The sequence below is a fragment of the Prionailurus viverrinus genome, chromosome C1 (genome assembly GCF_022837055.1).
Source record: "Prionailurus viverrinus isolate Anna chromosome C1, UM_Priviv_1.0, whole genome shotgun sequence".
In the NCBI taxonomy this organism is placed as follows: Eukaryota; Metazoa; Chordata; class Mammalia; order Carnivora; family Felidae; genus Prionailurus; species Prionailurus viverrinus.
The window spans coordinates 191,680,177-191,702,973 of NC_062568.1; positions in this window are offsets into that span (position 1 = coordinate 191,680,177).

Here is a 22,797-nt window from a genome sequence, read left to right on the forward strand (position 1 = left end):
ATGGAGGGGGCACCGGGGATGTAGCCGCAGGATCTGGACGAGGCTCTCCCTCAGGGTCGGGGGAAAGGCCCAGCCACAGGGGCTGGGAGACAAGATTCGGCATTTAGAGAGACTGGGGGCAGGTGCCGGAGGCCAGAAGGGTCGTCCGGGCCTTCCGGCATCAGGACAGAGCAGGGATGTCCCGCCGTGGGGGCCGGGAGCGGGGAGATCTTGACTCAGGGCAAAGAAGGGCACCCACAAGGTCTGGGCCAAGGAGCAGGGCCCGGGCTCAGACCTCAGCTCAGGCGCGGGAATCGGTGGCGGCGACCGTCCATTTTCACTCTGCGTCCGCGGCTGCGGGACCTGCGGACAGGAGACCGGAGAAAATCTGGTGCGTCACCGGGGGTGCCCAGTGTAACGCAGACTCAGGGACACAGCGAGGGTTCACCGTTGGCGCCCGGGAATCCTGAAGGGAAGGAGACAGTCCTGGGGGCACCTGGGAGGCGACAGGTCTCATCCTGGGGGTCACGTTGGTGGGGTAGAGGGAGAACTGGACTCGGAAGGGGGCTGTCTGGGTTCTGGACCCAACTCAGTCTCCAGACCCCTGTGTAAATCGGGGGAAGTCACTCGGCCTCTCTGGGCTTAGCCTGCACATCTGCAGAGCAAGGTCGTTTCTGAGACGGCCGCCAGATTGAGCCTTGGCTCTCCGGGGCTCCGTGTGGCTGCCCTCTCTCCCCCCACCCCCACCCCCACCCCCAGCTTTAAATCTGACCCGCGGCCTCTCCGCTCAAACCCGCCTCTGCCGGAGGAAGGCAAGTCCGTGCCAGGAACCCCCAGTGCTGAGGCGGCAGCCCTCGCGGTCACTGCGAGAGGCCGGCCTGGCCGTGACGGGGCTGCTCGGTTCATTAGAGTCTGGGGATAATGTGCCCTCGCCCTTGGAGATGCCATTACGGGGTGGTTTCTGCAGCTGCCTCCGTGGGAGGCGAGAAAATGGAGAAAAAGGGGCAGCAGGAGAGGAATTTAACTCACACCCCCGGGGGTGGGGAAGAAGCTGAGGCAGCAAAAGTTTTGTGCTGGTCTCAGCTTGGAGACTTGGGTGCTGGAGGGGAGGCAGCCATCAGGCTCTTGCATTTCCTGTGACGGGACCTTCAGTGCAACCTGGCTGGAGCCCGGAAGGGACTTACTGGGTTCTACGAACAGGAAAGCTCAGACACAGAAGGAGTTTGATTCAGGGGCTCGAGTGATTCTACCAGGACCTGTTTCTTTCTTCATCGTTTAGCACCTCTCTGCCAGGCAAGGCCACTCGCAGACCTCTGTCCTGGTGACCAGATGTCTTCCTTCCAGACTGGAGTCCAGTAAAGAGAAAAATTATCTCTCTTCAGGTTGACTCAAAGTCCTGGGCCATTGAACTAAGAGACTGCAGCCTCCGCCCCTGCACCATCAGATTGCATGGAGGTTTGGATTGTGTTGACTGGCTTAGGCTGACCCGGGTCCATCCCAAGAGTGAGGTCAATCCCTCCCCACAAGCCTGGGGCTGAGAGTGGGGAAGGTCCGGCTTTATGAGCAGGAGAATGAACGGGAATGAGGCCACAAAAGCCGAGAGGTGCCCCCTAATAAGTTAAAGGTGGAGGGAAATCAAAGAAAGGGTATTAACAGAAACCACATAAAGGGGGAAAATGCAAATAGTTACGCGTTATGGCTAATCGCATCTCATTTCCCCAATAGTACTGGTTGCCCGAGGTAGAGAATCCCAGACTTCTGGAGTCAAAAGGATCTTCACAATCCTTGGTCCAATCCCCTTAACCTTCACAGGCAAGACCCAGAGAGCTTGAGTGACTGTGTCAAGGTCACACAGCCCAGGAGAAGATGATGGAGTAGGAAGCCCCAGGAATCCCTCTCTCCACCTGGACAAAAACCGTGCTGGCAGAATCTGTCTGATGTAACGGTTTTGGAAGACTGCTGTCCTCTAGAAGGCTCCCAACTTCCCCTAGAGCAAGTCTGGGCCGCTAAAGTGGAGTTAATTTTACTTCACTTCAGCTCTTGGCTACCCACTCCCCAGTCCCTGGCCCCTGGGGCAGCTTGCACACAGCTTGCAGGAGCCAGAGTGGAAACAGGACCGGCCTCCAAATATCTGGATCTATGCCCTGGTGGCTGATATGTGCTTGTGGCTGTGGGGGCACAGACACAGAGGTGAGCGCCACTGTTGGGACTCCCCCCACGAGTGTGGCCAGACTCCCCTCTTCATGTTGAAGCAACTCAGGGGACTTACAGGGCTGGGGCATTTTTCCCCCTTAGTTTTTCTCTTTTTCCTCTTTCTGGAACTAGACATTTAACAATGAGGATATCCTGAGGGTGCCTGGGTGGCTCAGTTGGTTAAGCGTTCGACTCCGGCTCAGGTCATGATCTCATGGTTTGTGGGTTCGAGCCCTGCATCGGGCTCTGTGCTGACAGCTCGGAGCCTGGAGCTTGCTTAGGAATCTGTGTCTTTCTCTCTCTCTGCCTCTCCCCACTTGTGCTCTGTTTCTCTCTCTCTCTGTCTCAAAAATAAATAAACATTAAAAAAAAAGTATGAAGACATTCTGAAGCAAGGAATATACAGAGGAATTCAGAAAGTTATGGTACACGCCCATGGGAGGGCACAGGTTCTGGCAAGCCTGAGAAGACCGTAAATTTATACTTCAGGCTGATCCCTGGTACAGAGACAGTCTACAAAAATCCAACAAACAAAAGAAAAACCCCAGTGAACCCTGGCAAAAGTGGGAAGAATCTATTTTCTAGAGTTACCATGCTTTAAGATTCAAATGTCTAATTTTCAACAACAATAACAGAAACACAGAAGTATGACCCATTCATAGGAAAAAAGAAATAAACAAAAGCTGTTCTCAAGAAAGACCAGATGGCAGATTTACCAGAAAGTGACCTTGAAACAACTATCTCAAAGTTGGGCAAAGCCCTAAAATCAGGTGTGAACAAACTCAAGACAGTGGTGCGTGAATGAGATGTAAATATCAATAAAGAATTAGAAAACATAAAAGTATACAAAGAAGAAAGTTTAGAGCTGAAAAGTATAATGTCCCTGAAATGGAAACATCACTGGAGGGATTCTGAAGCGAACTTGGGCAAGTAGAAGAGTCAGTGAGTTTGAAGATAGGACCTTGGGAATTAATGGCGGTAAACAACAGAAGGAAAAGAGTTTTAAACAGGTGAACACGGCCCAGTGGACCCACGGGACACCATCAAGGGAAGCAACACACGTACTATGGGAGCACTGTAACTTCAGTTTATAACCCCACCTTTTGTTTTCTACGCAATTTAAGAGACTCATGCATTCAAAAATTATTAGGCTGTGTGTTTGGACACACGGTGAATAAAGATGTGCTTTTGTGACATCAGTAAGTGAACAGGGGTGGGGACAGAGCTGCAAGGTGCAGGGTTTTTGCATGTTATTGAAGCTAAGCTGGCATACATTCCAATGAGAGTGTTACAGCTTTAGGATGCTGGCTGCAGTCCCCATGGCAACCGCAAACAAAACAGCTACAGCATGTACAAAAAAGGAAATGAGAAGAATCAAAATGTTTCACTGTAACAATTATCAACAAAACAGAATACAGCAACTCAGGAGCTGAGGAGCAATGAGGCTTCTAGGCATGTAAAATATAAATAACAAAATGACGAATGAAAGTCCCTTCTTACCACTAATTACATGTAAATGGATTAAATTCTCCACTCAAAAGACAGAGATGGGCAATATGGACACATGATGCAACTCTATGTAGTCCTTAAGAGACTCACTTTTGATCCAAAGACACAAATCGATCGGGAGTGAAAAGATGGAAAAAGATATTCCATGCCAACAGTAAATCCAAAGACTACAGGGGTGGCTATAATGTCAGACTTGAAATCGAAAGAGACTTTAAATCAAGATCACACAGCGCATTAGTGGGAGACCCAGGTCATCCTAGACAGAACTTGTCCCAGCAGGCATCCACCTACTCAGAGCCACTTCTAAATCACAGACAACTCTTCGCAAGATGAGCCTCACTCACTCAACCCAGCAAGACCAGCCTGCATGGTCCAGAATTCATGCAGTCATCGTCCAGATGACATCTCAGTAGGTGCGTCCACCTGGGCCCTGTGGAGACCTCTCTCTGAGGTTCCTGGGGTTCTCCACACTTCACACTCATGACTACAGAGCCGACCCCAACCTCTGTTGCCTGGGCCCTGCCTCCCTGCTGGTCTGCACAAGCACCGAAGTTAACTCCCAGAGTAGGAGAGATGACGAGGCCGGTCGAAGTCATCCAGCCCAAACCCTGCGTGTGACGGGGGAGGAAACCGAGGCTCAGGAGAGGAGGAGCATTCCAAGGCAGGCAGAGCGATGAAGCAGAAGGGCTCCCGGCTCCCAGGGTAGTGCTCTCCCACCACACCCCTGCCTGCTGCCTGCACCAGCCCCGAGCCGTGGTCCTCATGGCCCCGGCGGGGACCGTCAGCCATCCTGAAGTCATACTTCCGCACTGACAGCCCCTCTCCCCTGAACAGCGTGCCCTTTCGCAAGATGTATCCGTCTACTCTCTACTCAAACAGGAGACAGTGGGGGGCCAGAGGGCAGCTGCGGGTCGTCCAAGGTCAGCTGCTGACCAGTCCGAGCTGGGACCAGCCCCGCCTCCTCCTTCCAGGACTGAAGGCTTTGAAGAGTTTCTGGGACGTTGGCCTCCCTTGTTCCCGCCTAGCTGGGGTCCTGGGAGCACTGCCCCGGGAACCGATGGGGGAAGGCTGGGTCCCTGGGCCCCTCGCAGCTGGCGGGCGGTGGAGAGGAGGGGGGTCGGCTCTCCTGGAGGCCAGTCTGGTGTCCTGTCACCGCACACGGCCACTGGCACAGTTAGGATGGCAATCCGCAGAGTAAGAGGGGCCTGAGCGACAGGAGTAAACAAATCAGGTTTTCTTCCTGAGGAGGCAGGGGCCCCGGGGAAGGCCCAGCAGCTCCAAGATGCCCTGGGGCCCGGCCTCCTCCTCGGTTTCCCCTCAGAGTCCTCGGCGTGTGTGGATGGCCCCTGAGGTCCCAGCACGGCCGCTCCACCTGGGCCGAGGGGTCGCTTTCAGGACAGGCAGTGGGGGGGCCACGGCGAGCCCGGCTGATGCTGTGTGACAACCTCTGCCTTGTCTGGTGGCCCTGAGCTGTGTCACAGGACTGACTGGTTGGTGGGGTGGGGGTGGGGGGGCGGGGGGAGTGTAAGGTTTTTAAGTTGGGAAATTGCTGTCCACGAACAAGAGGGGGATTTGTCAGTAGGGAAGAGGAGGGAGGTGACTGTCAGCGGGCAGCCTGCTGTCGCTGCCCCAGCACCGACGACCTCATCTTCCCGTCCCTTACCTCCTTGCACCTGCAGGGCTCGGTTGTTGTGATTGCGCAGGGGAGGCCAACCCCTTGCCAGGGGGGCCTGCAGGAGAGGTTTGCAGGGCCAGCCAGAGCCCTGACTCCCTGCACCCACCGCTCCCCAGTTCTGTGCTGCTGCCCCTGCTCCCCCGCTCTCTCCCCTCCATCCAGTTCTCTGTCCCTCCAGCCCCGGAGCAGCCTGGTGGGTGCGTCCCCGCAGCCCGAAGGTGACCCGAGCTGTGGTGGTTCACCCCTTACGGTTCCGGCACCACCTTCAGGCTGAACCACTGCCATGGAAAGTCCACACCCAAACCACCTCCCCGGCCTGTGTGACACCCCCTCTCTCACGTCCTGCCGGTGGGACGTTCCCAGGGGTAACCTTCGTGGATGACGTTTGAGCAGGCGTCTATCAGAATTCAAAATGCACGTACCCTTTGTCCCAGCCATTTAACTCCCAGGAGCCGATCATTCTGAAATACCTAGGAGTGTGTGTTTATGTCTGCAAGGATGTCCACATCATTTGTAAAAATCTAATAGCAACAATTCGAGATGATATAATAGTCAATCAATCTGTGCATTGATCAATCAATGCGAAATGAGTGTGGTCCCGGGGGGGCACTGGCTCAGGAGGCTAGCCCTCATATATTTTTGAATTAAAAAAAAACCAATTTGATGAAAAATATCAACAGCACGCTGCTACTTTGCATAAAAATTGTATGCGCACAGATAACCATCTTGAGGGACGAGCATTCATCCCGGTGGGCCCAGGGGGAAATCCTTCCCGGATCTGAGACCCTGTGACAACGGGAACTCTCTGAGGCCATTGGGCACAAAAGTACTTTCCCTCTCAGCTGCTCAAGGGTGCCCCCGCCCGTATCCCTTCCTTGCCCCTGCAGCCTGAATTTTCTCTCTCTAAGGGAGCATTCCCATCAGCGTACAACACGGGGCTATTTCTCCAATCGCCAAACAACAACTCCAAAACAAAACTAACCCTCTCCTGCTACTTTTGCTCGCTTTTATGGTCAAGCACCTCAAAAGAGTCAGCGTACCTGCCATCTGTAATGTCTCTCTCTGAACCCAGACTTGCGTCCCCTGCATCCACTATAGCTGCCCCTGTCCAGGTCACCAGGGACCTGCGTATTGGGCTTAGGGTCCGCTCCCAAAGACACTTGACCTATGAGCGTTTGACATAGTCACTCACTTCTCTCTGGAACCCTGTCCTGACTTTCCTCTTCCCTCCCTGGCTGTTCCTATCCAGTCTTCTTTGCTGGTTCCTTCTTGGCCCCTTGACCCATAGACCCGGTGCTGTCCTTGGACTCTGTCCTTTGTCCTCTTCTCCTAATTCCCTCTCCCTCGTTTGGGGACCTCATCAGACTCATCTACCTCTACATGCTGTTTGTACACCGATGGTCCCCAGATTCACGCCCGAGCCCAGCCTGTCCCTGAACGTGCACCGCCATTCAGCACCTCCCGTGGGCGTCCAACAGGATCTCACAACTCACAGGTCCCAAATGACAGCCCGTTCCCCAGCCCTGTCTTTCCCTCATTTCAGTGTGGGCAATGCCATCCTCCCAGTGCTGGGGCCAGAAACCCGGGGTCAGGCTGACGCCCCCTCGTCCGCTCCCACCCTGTGTCACATCTGTCGGCAGCCCTGGTGGCTTTCCTTCGAAAGAAATCTGGAACATGACCACTTCTCATCACCCCCCATGTCCCTCCATCCCCCGCCCCGGGATATGATTCCCGTCATATCTTGGATTATCTCAGTAGCCCCCTGGCTGCTCTCCCCACTTCCTCCCGTTTTCTCCAAGAGTCTGTACCTCCAAGAACAGCACAGAGATCACGTGTCATCCCGTCAGGTTTGTCTCTCCTCTGCCCAGAAGCTTTCAACGCCCTCATTAAAGAAAAACGTGGAGTCCTTACGATGAACCTATATCGTTGTAGGTTGTAGATGCCCTACAACTACAGAACCCCTGACCCCAGCCTCCTCACTGGCCTCACTCCTGCTCTTGTCCTCTCTGCTACCTCCACTCGGGCCACACTGGCCTGCTTGCTTTCCCTTGAACCTGCCAAGCCTTCTCCTGCCCCAGGGCCCTTGCACTTGCTGGTTCTCTGCCCGGGGTCCTCCTCCCCAGACACCCTCCCGGCTCACTCCTCAGTCTGGGATGACCCAGCCATGGACACCACCTATGGCTCTTGTATAAAGTTCCGCACCCTCTTGAGAGTCTTCCCCAGGAAAAAAAAAAAAAAAAGCCATCGTCCCTGCTGCCCAGAGCGAAGAGAAGACAGAGGGAGGCAAGTTCCTTTCTAGAATTTACTCCCTCTTAGAAACTACGTTTGTCTCTTCTTAATGTTTTCGCCAAAAAAATGGAAAGCTTCGAATGGTGTCTTAAGTGAGGTAAGAAAGCTGCTGTGACTGGATGTCCCCAATGGCCACAAGTTCTGGCCTGAAGGCGTCAGGAGAAGAATCAGAACCCAGCCGCACAGAAAGGCCACCACCCTGCAAGACAGAGGTTCTGCTGAAGGGAAAGCCGGCCCCCGGCAAGCACGAGCTCTGTGGCCTGAGTCAATGTGGGGTTCAGGGCCAGTCAGAAAGCTGGCCTCCCTGCCTTCTGGGAGAAGGACGGGACCAGCGTGGCCCCGTCCTTCCCACGGAATGGGGACGGAGGATCCCGTCTCTGAGTGTCCTGAAATTTCCCACTCGTTGTGGTTTTTATTTATTTATTTTGTAAATGGTCTTATTTATTTTTGAGACAGAGAGAGACAGAGCATGAGGAGGGGAGGGGCAGACAGAGAGGGAGACAGAGAATCCGAAGCAGGCTCCAGGCTCTGAGCTGTCGGCACAGAGCCCGACGCGGGGCTGGAAATCGTCAACTGCAAGATCGTGACCTGGGCTGAAGTCGGACGCCCAACCGACTGAGCCACCCAGGCGCCCCCCACTCGTTGTGATTTTTAGAAATCGATCCAAGTCCTCTCTGAGGCTGAGCCGGGAGACATCCCTAGTCTAAGCGGATTGTAACATTCCCCTTCCCCCACCCCTCCCCGCCCCAAATGTTAATAGTGAGTGTCTTAGATGAGAGGAAGTGGAGAGGAACCGGGGGAAAGCTGACCATTTTACATTGCTGCGCTGTTCGAGTGGTTTTTATTCTCCCAGCGAGCTTATATTACCTTGGCGGTGTCTGTGTGTGTACTACGTACACGTGCGTGCGTGTGCATGCGGACGTACGAAGGCGTGCCCACGTGGGTGCTCGTGCGTGTCCCAGCTGGGGCGCGAGGGCCACTCCCCGGCAAAAGGGATTCCGCAGTGTGCAAAAGGATTTGAGGAAGGTGCCTTTTAAATGTCCTGCTCTCCAGGGGCCTACGGAGAAGGATTTTGATTTGTAAACACTTCGCCTTCAAGGTGTCAGGCAGCCCTGAAACTCGTGGTCAGTTTCCTTTTTCAAGTTCCATCCGGCTTCCCCCACGTGTCCCCAGGCTGCCGCTGCAGGCCCAGCACCGTGCCCCACACCGCGGGCGAAGGAAGGGGACGCACTATGCTCCAGAGGAACCCGGCGCTGGCGGAGGCCTCACAGAGGCTCGGAAAGACCTGCTCAGAAGCAGTCACCGGGGGCGCTGAGCCAGACCCTCTGCACGTCCGCAGATCCAGCCAGGAGCCCGGATGCCAAGGGGGTCTCTGGTCTCCTAGGGTGACAGGGAAGGCTGGGGCTCTGCTGTAGTCAGGAGCGGGTGGGGGTGATGGGGAAGGGAGACCCGCCGCTCTGGTTCTCCGTTACCACCGACTGCAGAACCCCCACAAGGAACCTGCAGTGTGATGGGCGACAGTTTTTGAAACAACGAGACAAAGAAGTTGGCAGAAGCTTGTGAAAACACACCTTAGTTACACCTAGCGAAGGGAGGGAAGGAGCGGGGTGCCTTCTCGGGTTCTCAGTTCCCCCGTTCCGCCCCGTACGTTGGCCTCATCTACAGATGCCCTTCTTGCCCCCGATGTACAGCCCGCCTGTGTCTCTGATACTGGACAATCTGAAACCTTGGGGCAGGACTGTGGTTACAGTGAATTTTTATTTTACAGTTCCTTTCTGAAATGAGTTTCCCTATTGGTAAAACCTTTTAAAAAACTTTCTTTAGTTCATTTATTTAGTTCTTTATTGAGAGAGTACACGAGTGAGCAGAGGAGGGGCAGAGAGAGAGGGGGAGAGAGAGCGAGTCCCAAGCAGGCTCCTCGCTGTCAGTGCAGAGCTCGAACCCATGAACCGTGAGATCATGACCTGAGCCAAAATTCAGAGTAGGACGCTTAACCGCCTGAACCACCCAGGCGCCCCAATAAAACCTTTCTAAACAAGGGTGTATTTTTCTTGAAATGAGAAAGCAAGGTGTGCACGGGCACACACACACACACACACACACACACAAATGTAAGAAGGTGAAGCTAAGAGTGTTTACCCCACGGGGCTATTGTGCACATGAATTTAATACAAGCTCTGTGACACAGTGCCTGGCACACAAGGGACGCTCAGGCTGGGTGTCGCCGTGGCCTCATTACGACTGTCGCTGTGTGGTTGTGGGTATTGCTGTTGAACATCGAGGGTCTGGGTGGGATTTTTATTATATCTTTAATTTTTTTTAACGTTTAGTTTTGAGAGACAAAGAGAGACAGAGCACACGTGGGGGAGGGGCAGAGAGAGAAGGAGACCCAGAATCCCAAGCAGGCTCCAGGCGCCTAGCTGTCAGCACAAAGCCCGACGCGGGACTCCAACCCACAGACCGAGAGATCATGACCTGAGCCGAAGTCGGACGCTCAACCGACTGAGTCACCCAGACACCCCTGGGTGGGATTTTTGCTGTAGGACCTCCACCCCTTGGCTGACTCACCAGGAACATCAGAACGACACGCTGAAAAAAAGCAGGATGACCCCTTAACACCATTTCCGGTTTCAATAATCTTTGCTGTTGGGGTTCTACTGGGCCGGCGAGCTCTGATGCTGACGGTACAGGAGGGCGGGGGGGTGCTTTTGGAGCGCCCCGTTCCTTTCCTCCAGGATTCAACACCTTCCCTCATCCCTGCATCCAGGAAACATTATGCGGCCCTCTCCTTATTCCCATTCTACCAGTGAAGAAGTTGAGGCTGGCATCCTCGGTTTATATGTGCAGCCTTCCTCCTTCTGTGCGCGGGCAGTGGGCCCTCCCCTTGCCTGGCGTGTGAGGTCACACGGGGCAACCGAGATTCTCTGGTCTTGGGCAGTTGGGAACCATTGGCTCAGTGGGTGGATTTTTTCTGGATCGTTGCCGGCAAAGCAATATTCGATGGTGCCACCCCCCTTGGGTGCTCATCTCCCTGCCTGTCCCCCCTGTCCCCATCCCCCCTGCCAGCCGCCTTATGAAGTGGCAGGGCAGATCTCTAATCTTGAAAAAAAATCTAAATAAAAGTGTCTCGAGTAAACTGGAGGGGAGGAGATGGGCAGGCGGCCCCCGAGGAGCCCATAAATCCAAAGCTGATGAACTACCTGGGCAGGTGTCTCGGCCGCTGGCATCCTGGCTCGCGACAGGGGCAGCATAATTAGTTTTCTGGCGCTGGGTGTCTGGAGGGAGCTGTTCCATTTTTCTCGCTTTTTGCCACTAGATTTCAGGAAGGCGTTTGCTAAATTCGCCCTCCACTCCCTTACCTAAATATTAGGTATATCTGGTGAGGGCTCAGCCTGACCTGTAGTAAAGAAGAGTTGGTCCCTAAACCGCCCGCCCAAAGCTTCTCCTGGGGGGTGTGACAGGTGGCTGGCTGGACAGTCAGCCATTCATAACCATCATCCCCATCAGTGGTGCCATAAACTTCCCTTCCTTCCCCTTTGCCTGCTCTGTGGATGGCTGTACCCAGTGCGAGGCAGGGGGAGTAAACTGCTAAGAATGATCCCTGCCCAGATGGGGACAGGGAAGGAAAGGGGCGGCTGGCCAGCAGGGCCATCTTTCTGTGTCCAGCTTGAACCTCCTCCTCACTAAATCAGAGCCCCAACAGGAACCCAACACACTCCAATCAGCAAAGCCAAAGATGCTAGGGTGTTCTTTCCCAACCAAATTGCCCCAGATCCCCTGGAAGGGCCCGTGTTCCATTGTTACAATTCAAAATTAGATGGCTTTTCTTCTGGACATAGGCTTTTCTGAGCAATTCAGCTTCCCTGAAAAACAGCCAAGTGCCTCCTTCTGAGCACCATTGAGAATCGCATCATAAGACTCAACATAAAAGTGGTGTATGCAAGACAGAATCACATTATTCCCTCACACATCAATTCTAGAATTGATGTGTGGCTCCATCATGGCCTCATGAGGTGGCTCCAGTCTTGGGGACCCGGACTGTTTCCTTCCTCCTTCGGCTTGTCATTCCTGAATTGTTGGCCTTATTAATCTTGTGAACTATGGCTCAACTCCCCATCCGCATCCCCTCCAATAGGAGAGGAGAACAGGAGGTTATGCAAAGTATGGCCTTTCCCTTTAAGGACACAACCCGGAACTGGCATACATGAAGATTCACATCATCATTGGCAGAAATGAGTCACGTGGTTGCACTGTGCTGCAGGAGAAGCCGGAAAGTGTAGTTTGCATTTTATGCAATTGAAATTGAGGTTCTGTAACTAAAGGAGGAAGTGGAGGATATATGGGCATGGGGTGAGATGGGGTGGGTAGGAAGTTGTTGGCTGGTCACGTCAGATCTATGTGTAAGAGGAATATTTGGGGGAACTGGGGTGGCGCTGGCCACGGGAGGGGAAGAGATGGGTTCATTCTGTCCCTTCTAGCTTTCCTGCCTTCCTGGGGCCTTGCTTCTTTTCCTTTGACCTTTCTCAACCTTGATCCAGGTTATGTGGTTCTTTTCTTATTTTAATTTGGATCTTCTGAGGTAGCTCCTGAATCACTGAGGATCATGGACTACCCCTGGGATTCACTAAACCAAGTGCAACTATAAAGAAGCTCAGAGAACTGAGTTGTTGGAAGCTACTCTGTGCCAGACACTGCCAGGTGCTGGGGATACAGCCCAGAGCAAAGCAGGTGCAGTCCCTTCCCTCTTGGAATGTGGGCCACAGCAGGAGAAAAATCACACTAATGCACATCAAACTGCAGCTATGATTTCCACTCCCGGCCAAGAAGGAGTAATAGGGACCGGGTTGAGATTTACCCTTCGACCCGAAACAAGTAAAAAATTGGACAAAAATACATGAAACAACCATTTTTCAGACGTTAGCCATCAAGAAAGAAGACACAACAAGCCCCGAAAGATAAGAATGAAAAGGCAAATCCCGTGAATATCTCATGTTTTATATCTAAAAAAAGTCTTTCTCTTTTGTTTTTGAAAAATATTCTTATAGATTTTATAATTTTTTTAGTCTAAGAGGGCTTCCCCCCCCCAGCGTTTTCAAACATTTATCTACTGTTTCCTCACTTGAATTGTTTTTGAAGAGAAATATACTGTCATCCTTATTTTTGTTCCTCTGTGTGTAATGTGTCTTTTTTCTCCCTCTGGATGGTTTCAAGGCCTTCTCTTTACTGCTGGCTTTTAGCACTTTGATCATGATGTGACCCAGTGCAGGTTTTTTTCATATGTTTTTTGCTTGGGATTTGCTGAGCTTCTTGGACCTGTGGGTGTACACTTTCCATCAAATTTGGAATCTTTTTGGCTATTTTTTTTCAAAAATTTTTTGTCCTAAAGGAGTGAATCACCAGCAGATTTGCACCATGAGGGTGTTAAATGTCATTTGGGCAGAGGAGAAATGATACTGGATGGATCTCACAAAGGAGTGACGTGTGCTGGTAAGAGAAATTACACAGGCTAACATAAAAGAGTTTCTGTTATTATTTACATCTTGGTAAAAACACAGTTGAACATTTGAAGACCAATAACAACAATTTAGTGTTGGGTTTATAACATATGGAAAAGTACAGCGTATGACCACGGGAGCATAAAGGCCTAGAGGGGAGATACAACTAGTACAGAATTCTTACATTAAATGTGAAGTGATATGATACCACTTGAAGGTACATGGTAGTATATAAGGCTGTATAGTATGAGCCTTAAAGCAACCACTAAAATACCAAGACAAAAAAGCTGTAGGTAATAAGCCAACAAAAAAGATTAAATAGAATCAGAAAAATAATAAGTTATTCATAAAGAAGGCAGAAAAAGATGAAAAAAGTGAACAAAGTACAGATGCAGAAAACAGAAAACAAAGAGTAAGCTTATGTATAAAAAACTAACCAAATTAATAATTATGCTAAATGTAAATGGCCTAAACACCCAAATTAAACGTGCAGGTAGTCAGATTAGATAAAAAAAAAAGCAAGACTCAGCTATATGTTGTTCACAAGAAATTCATTTTAAATATTGACACAAATAGGTTAAAAAGATAGAAAATGATATATTCTGATAATAATAATCATGACAGTGACACGATAATAATAATGACAGAGTGGCTATTTTACTATCAGAGTAAATTTCAGAGTAAAGAATACTACCAGGGATATTTTGTGATGATAAAGGGGTCAATTTATCAAGAGAAAACAAATAAAAATGTGTGCACCAAATGCAGTTTCAAAATAAAGCAAAAATGGATAGAACTGCAAAGAGAACTAGACAAATTCACAGTCATAGTGAAAGAGTCCCATATCATTCTCACAATAATTGATAGGATAATTGATAGGACAGAAAGTAAATAAGAATAGAAAAGATTTTTATAACACTGTCAAAGACTTGATCTGAAGTCAATTGTGTTTCTATTTACTGACAATGAACTATCAGAAAATCAAAATGCAAAAGTCAATAAACCTGACAAAAGATGTCAGGGATAAATCTCGCCAAAGATTTCCAAAATCTATACCATGAAAACTCTAAAACATTTCTGAGAGGAATTAAAAATTACTTAAGTAGATGGAGAGACATACCATGTTCATGGATTGGAAGACCCATTATTGTTAAAGTATCAATATTCCTTAAATTGACCTACAGATTCAATATAATCCCAGTTTAATCCCCAAACCGTTTTTCAAAATTGGCAAGTTACTTCTAAAATTCATTCAAAAGTGCAAAGATTAGCCAAAATGACTTTAAGTAAGATAAAAGTTGGAGGACTAATGCTATCGGACTCTAAGGCCTAGTATAAAGCTACAATAATCCAGAGAGTGTGGTATTGCATCAGAAAGACAAATAGATCAATGAGCAGGATGGGGGATGCAGAAATAGACCCACATATTAAGGACAACTTATTTCTGACAAAAGCACAAACGCAATTCAGGGAGAAAGAACAGTATTTCCAACCAATGGTGCTAGAACAATCAAATATCCCTATTTTTAGAAAAGCACTTCAATCTGTGTCTCGTACCATACAAAAAATGAATGACTTCAACAAATATTAGCTATTATATTTGGTGGTACATTGTGGCTGGTGTTACCTGAAGGTTGTTGCATGGATGATTTATTCTGGGAGGAGTCCAGGTGAAGAGCTGGGATCTTCAGGAGGAAACTTGCACGGGATAGATTTTAACTCTGCCTGCCTAACCTGTGAGCCTCCCCTACCCCCCCACAGGTGTGGGAAGCAAAGTTGGGTGAAGTGTGGGTGGAGACTCCATGCCAGGGACTTGTGTGGGCTGCCGGGCTGAGCCTGAGGCCATTCGCCAGCTGTGTGACCTTAATCAATCGAAACCTCAATTTCCTCATCTCCAAACAAGGGTGATAATACTTCTCTGTGTGTTTGCTATGAAAGATCAATAATAAACACCCAGAAATAAGAGACTACCCTCCCCTCCATCATCCCTTACATCACCAGGGAATGAATAATCACCACAGATCTGCTTATGGTTTGTCTCTTGCATGGATCATCAGCCCCTGATAGACAGGAACAGGCCACACTTCTCCTCGGGCCCTGAATCACTGCATGGAGGAGAGATGCCTGCGGATGGGTGGTATTAGGGGTGAGCACTGGGGCTCTGAGTGAACAATGGGGGGGTAACCCAGCCTGGGGTTCACAAAAGGCTTCCCAGAGGACCTGATGTCTGAGCAGAGTCTTAAAGGAAGTCAGGAAAAAGTCAGAGGGAAGAGGGGAAAGTGTACCAGGCCAAGGGAACAGCATGTGCAAAGGCTCAGAGGTGAGAACACGGTGTACTGGGAAAAGTTGGTTGGGGTATGTTCTGTGATGGGGAGAGGTAAGAACCAGCTGAAATGACTCTTTGCACGGCACAGGGCCCAGCACATGGTAGGCACACATTTAGTATTTGCTAATGAATGGCAGGATGAGCAAACCATTAAACAAAAGGTTTTTGAGTTTGTCTGGAGTCTAGAAAACCTACAGGGATTTCTGGGAATACTGAGGCCAGGTCATGAAAGGCCCTGAGTGCTGGAATGAGCTTTTTTTTTTTTTTTTTTAATTACATAGATGATATCATCTCAATGGGTCTGAACTGCCCCAAAGCATGATGGGAAATGACAGGTGAGTCCCTGGGCACAGCTGAGCTGGTCCCTTGGGAGCCTGTGGGCATTATTGGCCAATGGCCCTTATTGGTCCTTAATCCTTGAGGACCTAGGAGTACCCTGGGACCAGAATCCTGGAGCACAACAATGAGGGTGAATGGTGTCATGTCTGTGTTGCTACCCTTCAGCCTGTACTTGGAGATGATGTGTCTCTTTTCTCCCTGGAACCAGACCCTGCTCTTCTCCCCCAGACCACCCGATAGGAGATGGGTGGTTTCCTTGACTGGTTACCTTCTCTGCTCCACTGATTTACGCCCTTTTCAGGATGGTCCCATCCATCGGGACAGGATCCAGCTGGCCTTCTTTCCAAACATCCAGGATGGAGCCTTCAGGTGCTCAGGAAATTGCCCCCACGCCGTTCTCTCCATTTCCTGTTCTTCTCTGAAGAGACGCTGCGGTCCAGTGGGGCCACCTAGCTGGGGCTACTGTCAGCTCGGATAACTTACGCCCTTCGTACAGTCCAGGCTTACATGTGACGACCTTGGGGAGGTGAGAGGCAGCCTCAAGATGACCCTCACTGATCCCTGCCTCCTGGTCCTCACGTTCTTGTATACTCCCCTCCCCTTTCTTATAGAAAGAAATAGAACCTGGCATCATCAAGGGCGTGCCACTCCTGTGTCCGGGTATAAAGCATGGTGACTCCTGTCCACTAGCAGACCTGCCAGCTTTTTTATTTTTATTTTTTAATTTGTTTAACGTTTATTTATTTTCGAGAGAGAGACAGAGCATGAGTGGGGTCAGAGCAGAGAGAGAGGGAGACACAGAATCCGAAGCAGGCTCCAGGCTCCGAGCCGTCAGCACAGAGCCCGATGCGGGGCTCGAGCTCACAAACTGTGAGATCGTGACCTGAGCCGAAGCCAGACGCTTAGCCCACTGAACCACCCAGGTGCCCCAGACCCGCCAGCTTTGATGAGACAGGCTATGAGGTGGGAGAGGCATACATAACACGGAACTGAGGCCGGCTTCCAGCCACCAGCCAGCGAGGAAAGGAGGCCTGCACTACAAAGACCTCAGGGAGCCGAATCTTCCAACCACCATCCAAGTGAACTTGGAGGAGGATGGTTTCTCAGGGGAGTCCTCAGAGGAGACCTCACTTTGGCCGGGACCTTGACTACAGCTGGTGGGAGACCTTGAGCCAGAGCCCCCAGCTGAGTCGCACTTGGGTTCCTGACCCATAGCAATTGACCCATAGAAATTGAGCAGCCCGTGTGTTGCTTTAGTTGCTAAGTTTGGGGGTACAGGGAGCGTCTGTAAGGGCCCGGGTCCGTCCGCCTCCCACTTTGGCGGAGGGCAGAGTTCCCTGGGAAAATCTGCCAGCCCAGGTGCACCTGAAGAGCCAGGCCGTTGTCATCAACAAGTCCCTTCCTTGTGCCCACCGCTTATTCAACAGAGCAAAGCCGAGTGGCCAACGGGAGATTAATAAGCATGAACATGCCTCCCTCGTCTCACCGGCTCCTGCCCAGACACCACGTAGCTCTCTCTCTCTCCCCTTAGCCTGCACCCACACCACCCCAGATGCTTTTGCTCTGGCATAGCTCGGACCACCCCATCTCTCCTTCCTGCTGAAAGTCACTAAGGTTAGCCTGAGAGGCTGCCCAAGATCCGCCCGAGAAGGCTGTGCAGGGGGCTGGTGTGGTGGGGTCACTCTGGAGCCACGTCACGGTCCACATCATGGCTCTGCCACCTACTGGGTTAGTTGCCTAACCTCTCTGAGCCTCCCGTTTCCTCTTCTGTAAAAAGACTGCAAAAGTGCCTGCCTCGTAGAGTTGCCGTGGGGTCGGATGACGAGTGCATGGAAAATACTGAAGACAGTGCCTGGCACAGAAGCTCTCGGAGCCGCGCTCGCTCTTGCGGTCCCTTAGGCTAATTTTTTGGTGTGGGAGTTTCCCTGTTCTGTACATTTTCCTTCTGGGATCAGGCCCTCCACCGACCCACCCTTGATTGACCACTTGGGTGCTCTGTTCCTGCTGTTCCCTCCGCCTGGATGCTGTGAACCCTAAACTCTTGGTCCCCCCAAATGCTGCACATCCTTCAGGTCCCCAGCCCCTGTGGACCCAGTAGAGCACAGGGAAGGAAATGGACTTTGGAGCCCGAGAGGTATGGTTTCATCCCTGCTCTTCTCACTTGCCAGGTGACCTTAGACTTGTTACCCGCCTGCCCCATTCAACCGACATTCACCCAATCCTGCGGGCTTCTTGAATGCACTGAGTAGCTCGTAGCTCACGAGAAGGGCTTGGTGCACAGTGGGTGCCTAATAATTGCTGGATGACACAATCCGTGCTGGGCTGACATAAGCCAGCTCTGCCCCCGGCACTTCACCTCCAGAAGGGCAGGTAAGATCCCTGGGGAAACCTTTTCCACCAGCCCAGCTCTAGGAGAGAGAAATAGAAAATTTTCTGATTCCAAAGAGTAAATGTCAGAGGCTTGGGAAGGATTCTGAGGTTCTGAAAATAAACCCGGCATAGAAGAGGGGGAGGAGGGAGGGAAAGGGGGGAGAAGAGAAGAGGAAGGGGGATGGAAAGGGGAGAGTCAGGTGGGGGGATGGAGAAGAAATGCCAAGGCTGGGAGAGACGGAGAGACAGAGACAGAGAGACTCTGCAGGATCCCTCTTCTTCTTGGGATAAAAGATTCAGGTGGCCTCTGGGCGTTTGGGGGACAGATGGCCTGCAGTGTTGGGGGACGTGGGGCCTGCTAAGCAGAGTAGACAGGACAGACTCCTTTAAAGCTCAGAGAGGCCTCGAGACTCACCCAGGCTGCCCAGACGTTTGGAGATGGCTGAGCGGGATTCAATCCCAGGCCAGACGGGGTCAGTCCCTGTGTCCAGCATCCCCGCCCCCGCCACAGGCCATCCAGGAATGCCCCCTCTGGATGGCATGTGCCCACCAGTGGGCGTTGTCACAGCAGACAAAGGCTGTTTCTACCCCCTGAGTCTGGGTTCGGTGATCAGAGGGCCGGTATAACACTGCCCAGCCTGGGGAGTTTATTGGCCAGGAGGGATGGACTGTCTCATCCTTGCGAACACCTCCTGATCGATTTGTTTCCATGCACTCGGCCCGCCTGGCAGCCACAGGTCTACCCTGATTTGTTTTCCGCCCCACAGCTCCGGATCTATTGATTTGGAAGGAGTGTGGGAGAGGCATCGAGAAGCTATGATCTGTCGTGCTGATGTGCCAGAGAACTCGTGAGCCTTTGAAGAGATTAGTGATTCGTAATCACTGTGATTTGGGCCCATGGGCCACAGGACGCTCCCCAGGCTCCTCATTAGGGAGCTAATTGTGTTCCTTGACTGCACAGCTGATGTGTGTGCCGTGCCCTTTGCTGGGCCTTTAGAGCCAGTTAGACTCGGGCGTACGGGCGGATCTGGATTTGCTGGTATAGACCGCTGAGCAGAGCCCAGCTCACGGCCCCCGCCCAGGGCTCTACGCTCTGACGGGGGAGGCGGGTGCCCAAGGGGACAAACATAAAGCGGACTGCTAGGCTCCATGGCGGGGTTGAGGGTGGCTCTGTATTTGAGGTACTCAAGGGGGAAGGTTACAGGGCAGAGGCGCGTGGGCTTGCGTCCCGGCTCTGCCATCCACGGGCCGTGGACTCTGGATCAGTTACTCACCTCCCGGGGCCTCGATGATCCCCTCTCCCCAGTGGGAATCATGCTGGAAATTTCTGTTGCCGGGTGAACGCCAAGATTAAATATTTATGTTTGTGTATGTGCTCGGAGACACCTATGTACCTGCACTCACATCGGCTCACTTTGTGCCGCTTTCCCTGTGGATTCTGATGCCTGCGGTTGAGTGACTATATCTGAGGACGCTGCCCAACCGCTAACTGGCATTTTCCGGGCAGTGCCGGGGACTGACAGCCCTCACTGTCCCCTCCTCCCCTAATCAGAACACCTGACACTCGAGGTGCTGGCAGCCAAAAAGTGCTCTCCGAGGTATAAAAATAGATGCCCCCCACTCCCCATCTCTCCCCAGGCCGGGGCGGGGCGGGGGGGGGGAGCGGGGTGGGAAGCGAGGGCAGAACAATCACCCAGAAAAACGCCCTCCGGGAGACGCCAGTTTGGATGAATTCAGCCTGAGGTAGCTCCTTACATCTATTTCTGGGACATCACGGGACCTAAGCTCCCCACTCGCTCATGCCTTCACGTAACTGATGCTTATTTATGGGGCGCCTACTACACCCAGACCCTCGGAAAGCCCTGCTCCTCATCACCGCCCCCGGCCCCACCACCTCTGGCATTTTCTTCTGCTATTAGTCACCTGCAAAGGTGTTCCCAGCAAACAACTACAACCACAGCCAGGAACACCCGTTTGGGGGACCTCACGTTGCCCAGCAGCTTTGGCTCCTCCGGGGCTCCAGCGCAGGGATGGGGGCGGTGGGCACGGCAGAGGCCCAGGTGGTAGGAAGGGAAGAGGGAGAAGGGAAGGGGGAGCCAGGAAGAAGAAAGAGGCCGGGCAGATAAACAAGAGGACAAAGGAGGAGAGAGAACCAGCAGCAGTGGTGGGTGGGGCAGAGAAAGAGAGGGAAGGAGAGAGATTCCCAAGCAGGCTCCTCACCGTCTGCACAGAGTCCCATTTGGGGCTCGAACTCACAAACCGTGAGATCATGACCTCAGCAGAAGCCAAGAGTTGGACGCTTAACAGACTAAGCCCCCCCCCCCCCCAGGCGCCCCTGCTTCAGCCCTCCTTCTCCCTGAGCCGGGACAGTCTGCAGCGACAGGGCTGGGGTCCGCAGCTGAACCCCCCAGGGGTGGGAGGGCCATCTGGACGTTAGAACGCTTGAATTCCAAGACCAGGTCTGTCCCCAATTTGCTGTGAGACTGTCACCTCTCTGGTCTGTGTCCTCCTCTGTTGAAAGAGGAGGTGGCCTTCTGTTCCATTCTGCCCCATCTTTCTGTGGTTTAGTAAGAAGAAGAGAAGGACTTGTTCAGGGCTTACAATATGCCAGGTTTTGTTTCCCGTTGAATTCCCACAACTCCTTGTTCTCGTTGACATGTTTCAGATGAGGAAACTCAGACTCTCAGAAGAAGTGTCTCCTCAAGGTCATAGAGATAATTAACAAGTTCTCGCACACTCTCTGGTAGACTGTGAGCCCAGACGCGGCAGGAATTCTGGGTTCTGCCTCCCAGCTACATCCCCTGAATGTAGCTTCTTCTTGGCTACAGCACAACAATGTGGAGGAAGGCTGATGTTGCAGGGAAGGAGAAATGCTCACAGGGCTCAGCTTCAGGACCAGAGCACAGAGCAAGGAAGAGCGAGCGCCCAGCACCGTCTACCCCCTTGGCCGCTCAACTTATGTATTCGCCCGTTTCCGCATACTCGAACTTCCCCCACAAAGGGAGACAGCCCTGTGTGTCCATCTAATGGAGTGCAGCCTTCGTTCATTCCAGGGAAGACATCTTCATTCTTTCCCCAAAATGAGGGGACAAAAAAGGCTCGACACTTACCGTTTCCACTGCTGACCGTGTTCGTTACTCCTTAAACGCAGCCAGGCGCTTTGGATACTCAGTCCCCGGAAGATTGAATTGTAAGGTTAACCTCCAACAATTGAATATAAAATAAGAAGGGGGAAAATGAGAGAGAAGGATATCATAAATGTACACAAATCTATACAATGGCATATAATAAATACAAATACATGCAATAATATACAAGAGATATACCAAATTCGTGCCCATAATGTGTACAAAGAGAAATGTGAAACCGCTACAGGCCTCTTTTTCTGCAACTGGTCACAAGACGGTGCATGTTTGCGACAGCCCTCTACCGCCATCCATTCTATATTTTCTTTGCCTTCAGGTGGAGCCTCAGTTGCTCGGAGTTCTTTGTCTGCCAGAGTGACCCAAACGATCATTCGTGAAGGGTCTGTGTCCTCAGTAGTCCTGCCTCCCTTGCTGCTATGGTTTTCATGAAGCTTCGGGACCTGGAAGAAGTTGGCATGCTCCGAAGAATGCCCTGAGTTCCAGACACAGCCCTCTTTGCCCCCGGGGTTGTGTACAGTCCAACCCACTTCCCCTTGGTAATTGGGTTCAATCATTCTCATCAGTGAGGGAGCTCCTTTTTATTCCTATTGATTCCATGGCGTAAGAAACCCCAAAGACAGGGGTGCCTGGGTGGCTCGGTGGGTTGAGCATCCAACTTTGACTCAGGTCATGATCTCATAGTTCGTGAGTTCGAGTCCTGCATCGGGCTCTCTGCTGTCAGTGCAGAGCTCACTTCACATCCTCTGTTCCCCTCCCTCTCTGTCCCTCACCGACCCCCCCATTCAAAAATAAACAAACATAAAAAAAATAGAAAGCCCAGACATACAGGTGGCAGTCTCATCTTCCCAGACAATGGAACGTGGTTAGAAAACATCTTTCCCTCTGGAGGATTATGAACTCTAGACCAGCAGAGCTCAACAAGTCAGAAGGGGAAGCAGATATTCTGTGAGTGGGTGTTGTAGACTGAATTGTGTTCCCTCCAAATTTATAGGATGAAGCCCTGCCCTTCAATATGACCATATTCCAAGATAAGGTCTTTAAGGAGGTAATGAACGTTAAATGAAGTCGTATGGGTGAGTCCCTAATCCAGTAAGACGGGTGTCCTTATAAGAAGAGGAAGAGACACCAAGGTACATGGGAGGACACACTGAAAAGGTAGCCATGTATAAGCTTAGGAGAGAGGCAACAGGAACAAACAGCTCTGCTGGCACCTTGATCTTGGACGTCCAGCCTCTAGAACTGTGAGAAGACAGTTTGCTCTGCAAGCCTCCCAGTCTGTGGTATTTCATATGGCAACTGTAGCAAACTAATGCAGAGCTATTGGGGGTGACAGCAAGAGGACCTGCTGGGTCTTCTGGTTATGGGGGAGGCTACACCATATGGGGGTCTCTGACTCTAAGCATATACTACATTCTTTAATATAGAGCCCCATCCTCTCAAGGGGCACCTGGATGGCTCAGCCTGTGAAGCATCCGA